The sequence below is a fragment of the Rhipicephalus microplus genome, chromosome 3 (genome assembly GCF_043290135.1).
Source record: "Rhipicephalus microplus isolate Deutch F79 chromosome 3, USDA_Rmic, whole genome shotgun sequence".
Lineage (NCBI taxonomy): Eukaryota > Metazoa > Arthropoda > Arachnida > Ixodida > Ixodidae > Rhipicephalus > Rhipicephalus microplus.
In genome coordinates, this window is record NC_134702.1 from 241,804,134 (window position 1) to 241,813,013 (window position 8,880).

General features: G+C 46.1%; 1 pseudogene; it reads right to left on the reverse strand.

Moving 5' to 3' along the window:
• Window positions 1-712: 712 nt before the first annotated feature.
• On the reverse strand, window positions 713-8,455 carry LOC119159851 (uncharacterized; annotated as a pseudogene).
• Window positions 8,456-8,880: the final 425 nt, after the last annotated feature.

Below are 8,880 nucleotides of genomic sequence, written 5' to 3' on the forward strand. Positions count from 1 at the left end.
TATATATAAAATTACAAGAGTGTAATATTACATGCAACACTATTCAATTCCAGAATATGTTGACCTGCTATTGAAGGAGACTGCACGTTGCTGCGAACAGTGGCCATCATTTAACGCAGCTTTTGCTGCAAACCAATCAACTGCTCCACCACCAATGAGCCATTCTTTTCCAAGGCCATCCAAACATGAACTTGTGGCAGCAAGAAGATCTAGGTTTGCCACTGGCACGGGAAGCACTACACTTTAGCATAGGTGGGCATACTCCATTACATTGATGTAGTAGTGTCAGTCACTTACTTCATAAAATTTATAAGGGAGTGACACGTTCATCTACAGTGCCGTAAGAAACACTGACGTTACCTGGCAGTTTGTCTGGAGCAGAACATTTTTATAATGATTTGTTGCTCTCTTCACTTATATATACAAACTGGTATACGGCAATAGACATGAGAACAACAGAAAGCATGGCTTTCGATTCATTCAAATTATGGCATGCCTCGACTACTGCTAGGTGAATCTAGCCGGCATCACTATAGCACTAGAATCACATTCCTACTGGTGTTATTGCACAGCAAGAGCATGATTTTGTCCTTACATTTCTCTCCGTCGTCATAGTACATGAAACTACACATTTATTATTCTGATATTGTTGCTCAGTCAGCCGAAAAAAGAAAACTAGAGGGACTCAATCTGTCTAAGGAACAGGTGTGGACAAAGTGCACAAATATATTTATTGTTCAAACATATGCTTCATAGGCAGTATAAGCACATTAAAAATAATATAAATATGTATACAAAAAAACAAAGAAATAAAGTGAAGTGATGCAATTTTCATTTTGAATAATAGTGGTTTCCTAGGCATGTTACTTTTTGAAATCCTTTCATTTGCAGTACACCTTTACAAAATTCAAGTCATTAGACTTCTGTACCATTTTTTTATTGAAAAGGCTTATTAATTGTGTGCATACTGGAAACCAGTAAACGTTTCAGATGGAAATCTCTTTCTTATTTGGTGTACAGCACAAGCAGGGAGCACCTTCCCATGATATCTGCCCAGGCGTCCCCAAAGCCAGTGTGCAAGCTGTCTGTAGCCAATGTAGCGGTACTGCCTGTCAACAAGAGAGGAAGAGCAACAGTCATCATTTCCTTCCAGCATATTTAGTGTATAAAGTGACCCTTTAGGCCAGAGAAACTGAAAAATGAATTGGCGTGAAGCTGAGTTGAAGTTCAGTAGCATTACAGGCATCTCTTTGTCTACCTCCAACCTCGTTTCCAAGCCAAATGAATTGATCCACCGTGAATTTTTTTCTTAGCAGTGCAGTCAACTGAGTTGCACAACATTGTGAGGATGGTTGGAAAGATGAGAAGACAAAGAAAAACTGTAGCATGACTGCAATCAGCTGTTGTGGCCAGTCTAATGCCTAAAGGCAACAGTTTTCAGGCACACAAACCTGATGGTCATATTGAACCTTCTGCATAAGAAAGGTTGTATGAATGGCACATCAGGAAGCAGCAATGAAACTTTGTTCTTGGTGCCATTCATCTGCACGTGCCAATGCGGTGGTATGCTCCTTGAGCGTGATGTAGAACACCCTTCTGGAAAAAGGAAGGTCAAAGAGAAACTCGATTCATACAGTGCACTAAGGGAAAAAATATTTTGGCAATTTGTGAGCTGTCGTGGTAAGCCTGTCTTTGGAATGGTGAAAGAAAAGTCATTTTGACAATTCATTGCCTGTAATTCGTCACATGTAGCTGAACCCTGATGAATCATGACTACCACAAAAGGTAATATTCACGCACTTCAAGTTCTAAATCGTGTGCTTCAACAAATAGTGAACGCACCGTATTTTCATCCCAGTGTACCAAATTTTCAAAACGTAATATAATACGTCTGACTGTTCCTCACAAACACAAATTTCTCCATCAATTTTGTCCTACATCATTATCAACTCATTTTTAATGAGAAAAAGTTCCTCATGCACTCATAGCCAAGACAGGTGGTCCGTACCATACAAGAGCACAAATTATCTCATGCAGTCACTGAGGCTTAGCATACCCTCATTACTAAATAAATATTAGAAAGGAAAAACACTGTGTGATGACGTTTATTCGAGCCGAGAAGTCGCAGCGAGGTCGCAACGGAAAGTGGGCGTACGGCAAGTCTGGCAGAGGCGGCACAAACTCTCGCGCAAGCAGAGCACGGGCTTTTCGTTGTCTTCCGAAGGCGCATACGCGTTGGTGCGTATGCTCCACTACAATACCCCCGGGGTGAAGGGTAGCCATCCTGGCGACTCAGGGAGTAGGCACACAATGAGGGGGTCGTAGTAGGGCTTGAGACGGTCGACGTGTACGGTCTCGCGTCCTCGACGGCGCAAATCTGGTGATTGTGTTAATGGCTCGATGATGTAATTCACCGGGGAGGTCGCGTCAATGACACGGTACGGACCATGGTACCGGGCCAGAAGTTTAGAAGACAGGCCAGGAACGTGCGGGGGCACCCAGAGCCACACAAGGGAGCCAGCACGAAATGTAGGAGCTATGCGGTGAGCGTCGTCGTGTCGAGTCTTTTGTAGACCTTGAGCCTCACTTGTCAGAGACCGAGCCAACTGACGGCAGTCTTCAGCGTATCTGGCGACTTCCGAAAGCGGGGAGCACTCAGATGCATCAGGGCGGTACGGTAGTATAGTGTCGAGTGGGTGGGAAGGTTCGCGGCCGTACAATAGAAAGAACGGGGAAAAACCGGTAGTCGCTTGCGTCGCGGTGTTATAAGCGAAGGTAACAAAGGGTAATACAGCGTCCCAGTTAGTGTGGTCGGAGGAGGTGTACATCCTCAGCATGTCGCCAAGTGTGCGGTTGAACCGCTCAGTAAGACCATTTGTCTGTGGATGGTATGCGGTAGATTTAAGGTGGATAATGTTGCATTCAGCGAGGATAGCTTGGATGACCTCCGACAGGAACACTCGACCCCTATCACTGAGTAATTCCCGCGGAGCACCATGGCGTAGAATGAAGCTGCGGAGAATGAAGAGTGCAACTTCGTGGGCGGTCGCTGCCGGTAGAGCTGCAGTCTCAGCGTAGCGTGTCAGATGATCGACTCCGACAATAATCCACCGGTTTCCAGAGCTACTATATGGGAGGGGGCCATAGAGGTCTATACCCACGCGGTCGAATGGGCGAGCCGGGCACGGGAGCGACTGTAACATGCCAGTAAGGTGCCGCGGAGATGTTTTTGTTCTGTTGGCAAGTGGTGCAAGACTGAACGTATTTCTGCACAAAACGATACATTCCTCACCAGTAATAGCAATGGCGCAGCCTTTCGTAGGTTTTCAGGACACCTGCGTGAGCACTTTGGGGATCTGCATGGAAATTCATGCAGATGTCAGAGCGCATATGAGTTGGGACAGCAAGGAGCCACTTCCGACCACCAGGCGTGTAGTTGCGGCGGTACTGAATGTTGTCACGTAAGGCAAAGTGGGCTGCTTGCCGGCGCAGCGCTCTCGTGGAAGGGACAGAAGACGGATCGGTAAGGTAGTCGACTAACAAGGCAAGGTATGGGTCTTTACGCTGCTCCGAAAGCATGTCGGTGCTGTCGAGTGGTGACAAGGTGGTAAAAGGGGGTGACAGAGAAGCCACATCTGGTGTTAATGGCGATCGGGAAAGTGCATCGGCGTCCGCATGCTTGCGACCGGAACGATATACGACACGGATGTCGTATTCTTGCAATCGAAGTGCCCAACGGCCCAGACGTCCGGACGGGTCTTTCAAGGAGGACAGCCAACATAGAGCGTGGTGGTCTGTGACCACGTCGAAAGGACGGCCGTAAAGGTACGGGCGAAACTTCGTAAGCGCCCAGATTATGGCCAAACACTCCTTCTCTGTCACAGAGTAATTCAATTCAGCCTTCTTAAGAGCGCGACTTGCATAAGCGACTACGTATTCGGTTTGGGTGCCTTTCCGTTGTGCCAAAACTGCGCCAAGACCAACGCCGCTTGCATCAGTGTGAACTTCTGTGGCAGCAGTGGGGTCGTAGTGGCGAAGAATAGGTGGCGAGGTCAGCAGGCGGCGCAGCTGGTGAAATGCGTCGTCACATGCAGGTGACCATGCAGATATACCTTTGCTGTTGGAAAGCAGACTAGTCAGAGGTAGTCTTTCAGGCAACTTGCGAGAGCGGAGCTCCAGGTCTTCTTGGGGATCTCAGCACCTCCACCAAATGTGATGACGTTTATTCGAGCCGAGAAGTCGCAGCGAGGTCGCAACGGAAAGTGGGCGTACGGCAAGTCTGGCAGAGGCGGCACAAACTCTTGCGCAAGCAGAGCACGGGCTTTTCGTTGTCTTCCGAAGGCGCATACGCGTTGGTGCGTATGCTCCACTACAACTGCAACTAATTAGACGTGCAAAAAAACGGAGTGCAGTTTTACAAATCATAAATAAATAAATAAAATAATAAATAAATAAATAAATAATAAATAAAAGGCATAAATAAAACGAAACAGTTCTTGCATTTTTAGATTGTTCTCCTTCTATTGACGCTCAAATGTTTCAAAGAACAATGCACGTATAATACCATTGTATATCAACCATGTTTATTTTAGTGCTTTTTTTAGTGTTATCACTACCACTATTTCTGATGTGCAAATGCATTTGATCAATATTTTGTTCAAGATACAGTGTGTTTGTGTGTGTTATTCGGGATGTTCTATTTTCTCAGTTGCACTGAAATAGTGTATTTAGATATACAGTGAACATATGTATGTATGCTGCTTTTAGTGGTACTGCCACCACGTGAGTGTCTTCAAGCAAATTCAAGCTGTATAGTGCAGCTTTCGCCTGTAGGACCCTCAACAATTTTATTGGAAAATAATACCATTTTGGATGTACTATTATTGCATAAATCGCAAGTGTGATTGCAATAAAACCACTAATTGCAAGTTAGCGTCATGTGTGTGTCGCCCTCTCATCTATCCCTGTCGTGGTGGATACATGATACGAATTATGAATCTAAACCAAGTTGTCCGGCAACGTGACTTGGCGATTCTTTGAGTGTTGTTGTCCTAGGCCTGTCATTTAGAGGCCTATATATTCTCATGATCATCTCAATAGAACAGCACTTCTAGCTTCCCCTGTGCTAAGCATTCATAACATTTATTTACTATAGTTTGATAAGAAAAATAAACTGCTCCTAAAATTTCAAAGCTTATTCGATGAGTTGCTATTCCAGAGTGATATGAGTGTAACTATGCTCTAAATTTGCTTTCTAACTCACTCTATAGCCTACATTTTTTTTTTCCTGCCGACATATTGCTTCACATGCAGCCTCGATTACACGTTACACACTCAAAATGATGCATTTAAGAGGAAAAGTCGTTACCCTACAAATGATGGGTGGCTGCAATGAGATCAGAAAGTAGGTGTCTTTATGGAAACGAATTATAGATTACGTTGTAAGCATAATAACAAATTATGCCTACAACACTTATACACTATCACCTAATGCGGGTTCATAACAGATATTTGGCAAAGAACACAATGAGTGTTAGGATGGTGATTATTATGGACTTGAAAAGTATGCTCGTTTACTGTATCCAGCTTTATGTAAAGCCTCCTGTGAAATAAGACAGCTTGTGCCCATTGTTTTGACATTTACTATTGCATCATCTTCCCAAGTGCTGTTCCATTGATGATTGATTTGATTGATTGATTTGTGGGGTTTAACGTCCCAAAACCACAATTTGATTATGAGAGACGCCGTAGTGGAGGGCTCCAGAAATTTTGACCACCTGGGGTTCATTAACGTGCACCCAAATCTGAGTACACGGGCCTACAACATTTCCGCCTCCATCGGAAATGCAGCCGCAGCAGCCGGGAATCGAACCCGCGACCTACGGGTCAGCAGCCGAGTACCTGAAACGCATGGTGCGCGACAATTCAACACACAGGGAAGCCGCTGCTACTGTCAGGCGACGTCGGCGTCACCGCAGAAGATCATCACACAACGTGACATCTGCCGATACAGACCCGTCATCTCAAGCAAGAAGAACTGGCCCCCCATCGTCAAGCTCTGTGACGACGGATACACCGAAAACAGAATCAGGGTCAAGACTCCCACCTCGTGAAGAGTGGCCATCACTTCCATGAACACAGCCTGTTTCAGAGGTGCATCGATCCCCGCCAACCTCGATGCCATCACGAACCACTAATGATTGATTGATATGTGTGGTTTAACGTCCCAAAACCACCATATGATTATGAGAGACGCCGTAGTGGAGGGCTCCGGAAATTTCGACCACCTGGGGTTCATTAACGTGCACCCAAATCTGAGTACACGGGCCTACAACATTTCCGCCTCCATCGGAAATGCAGCCGCAGCAGCCGGGAATCGAACCCACGACCTACGGGTCAGCAGCCGAGTACCTTAGCCACTAGACCACCGCAGCGGGGCAAGTGCTGCTCCATTGGCGATGGACGGAAAATAAATCAAGGTAATGTGTCCGGACTGCGGCCTACTTATTTTCATTATTATCAGGCCGTTGAGATATCTCAAGTGAGTGAGTGCCCTTCTGTACAGCGATCGGAAATTCACACATGCCACGAGACACATTTCCTTTTGGCGTTTAGTCGTGAATTAGACCGAGCAGTAAACTTGGGTGGTCAAACGAACTGCTCGGCCGCGTCTTATGACATAAAAAATAAATAAAGTGTGTGTGGGAAGGGGGGGGTGGGAGGCGTAACGATCGAGACTTATTATCTTGCTCGCACTGACGTGTTTCGCAGTCGGCACTTCGTGAGGCATGACGCTAACTCATTGACTCATTTCTCTAAGCCACGATGTGTGCGATCACAAAGAAGTTAAAACTTTCACGAACACACTCTCGCACAGCATCATTTGAAAAAGAGCGATATCAGGCGGTCATTTCTTCATGCTGTGCTACCTTTGTGCGAGCTGCTTACCCTGTTTCCTCGACTAGCAGCCCATGGCCTTCAAACATTTGAAGGACTACGCCGAGCACTACCTCGTCAAGGCACAACGTGTGAAAATCCGGGTGCTCTGTAATGCATCCAGATGGCTGCCTTCGAATCGCTGCCTGGATTTTGCGGCAGCAGATGCTCTCAAGAGTGGTGGGCATCGGCACGCACTGTCTGCAGGTACACCTATTAGAATAGTTAGATTAGCGATTGCACACAGTGGCCTGCTGCTCAACATAGACTTCAAGACTTGAACGTACCAGCGCGTATTTTCGAGCCGATCGTGTTCAGGAGGGTCGTGGTCGGGGCTTCTGCTAGCGGAGGTTTTTCCACGTGGTCTCGATACGGGTGCCTCCACGGCGCAGTCTTTTCCACTATCGTCGCCACTGCCGCTATCTTGCGCTGACGATGGCCGGTCTCGCACCCGCATGGGTGCGTCGGCGTACGGCTCAAAGCCCAAGAGCCAACTCCGCTCGAGCAGACGACGCTGTAGTTCAGAGAGATAAGCCATCGCACACTGAGTGTCCACGATGTTATGGTGTTGCCGGCACCACAATCTAAACAGTGTGATGCTACAAACCAAGAAACCACGGTCAACTAAAACTCAAAAACATCGCTGCGTCGCCATGTTTTGTCGACGAAAGAGACTTTTCATTGGCTGTCTTAAATGACGTCAACTGTGCAATTGACAGGAACGTGAGCGGGGAAACTGAAATTGCCCTTTTTTAGTAATTCAGCGAACCCAGACATCAAACAAGTCGAGGTTTAGTATTAAATGAATGGCCAGGATTCTGAATACACATGTAGTTGAAAACTTTTGGAGGACGTTTCACGACCCCTTTAAAGAAGTACTGACACAAATTTTGAAATTTTGGGATTGTTGCATAAATAAGTACACAGGTTTTGAGAACACTTAAAAGAGTAGTATTGTGCCTGGGATACATTGCACATATCTTTAGAACTGCTACCTTAAATCAGACATTTCTGGTTTGAATATCAAAGGGACGGCCGCTCAGTGATGTCACTTTTAGACAGCGATTCGTGATGTACTAGCGGCAGATCTGCCATTTGCTAGTGGTAGATGTAAACAATGATTCGTGCGGTCTCCAGCGACCCAGTCTGTGATTTTTGTGATTAAGGCTGCATTGAAGATGCTGAGTTGGTAAACTAGGTGGAACTGTGTTGACTTGTTGAGATAATGTCTATTGCAGGATGGGGGGTGCTAGGTGACAAACACTTAAAAAAGAATCAAAGAGAAAAATTTATGTGTTGGCTAACTCCAGTGTGTGGAGAGTGTTAACACTGATATATACCAAGGAACGAAAAAAAATGTCTATTTTGCTAAGCCTCAGAACTGTGTCAGTACTCCTTCAATACGTACTTGCTAAAGATCCGTTTGCTTGGGCATGTTGAGATACACGCTCTAGCAGCCTCTGTATGGTTGCACAAGCTTGCATGAGCAAGCAATTTGATGTTTTCCCTCCCAGGAACTTTAGACTATACTCCAGGCTACCCAGTTGAGTGCCCTTTGATTGTCTGCTGACGCAGCGACTCCATAGTATATCCTTGCAGTTTTTCTTTGCTTCTTCCAACTATACCTGGTGTTTTTTCTTGACCAACAGCTGTATTGTACGCAGTTGCAGCTGAACTCACTAACCGATGTCTTGGCTTTCATTTTGCGTGTCCTCTGCAACACGACGAACTCCTTGGTATGCAGAGCGTTCCTTGTCGTCATCTTGATCTTGTCAGACTGCGCCAGTAAAGCTCAATCTTCTACCCACTCCCTCTGTCTCTAGAGCAGAGCTCTCTCAGCGGCGTAGCGGCTGTTGCTATAGAAGGGAGTGGAAGGTTGGTTGCATGGTGTCCGTCTTGTCCTGTCGTGGCTGCTGCTGCTTGTAAAGGATGGAGACCAGCACC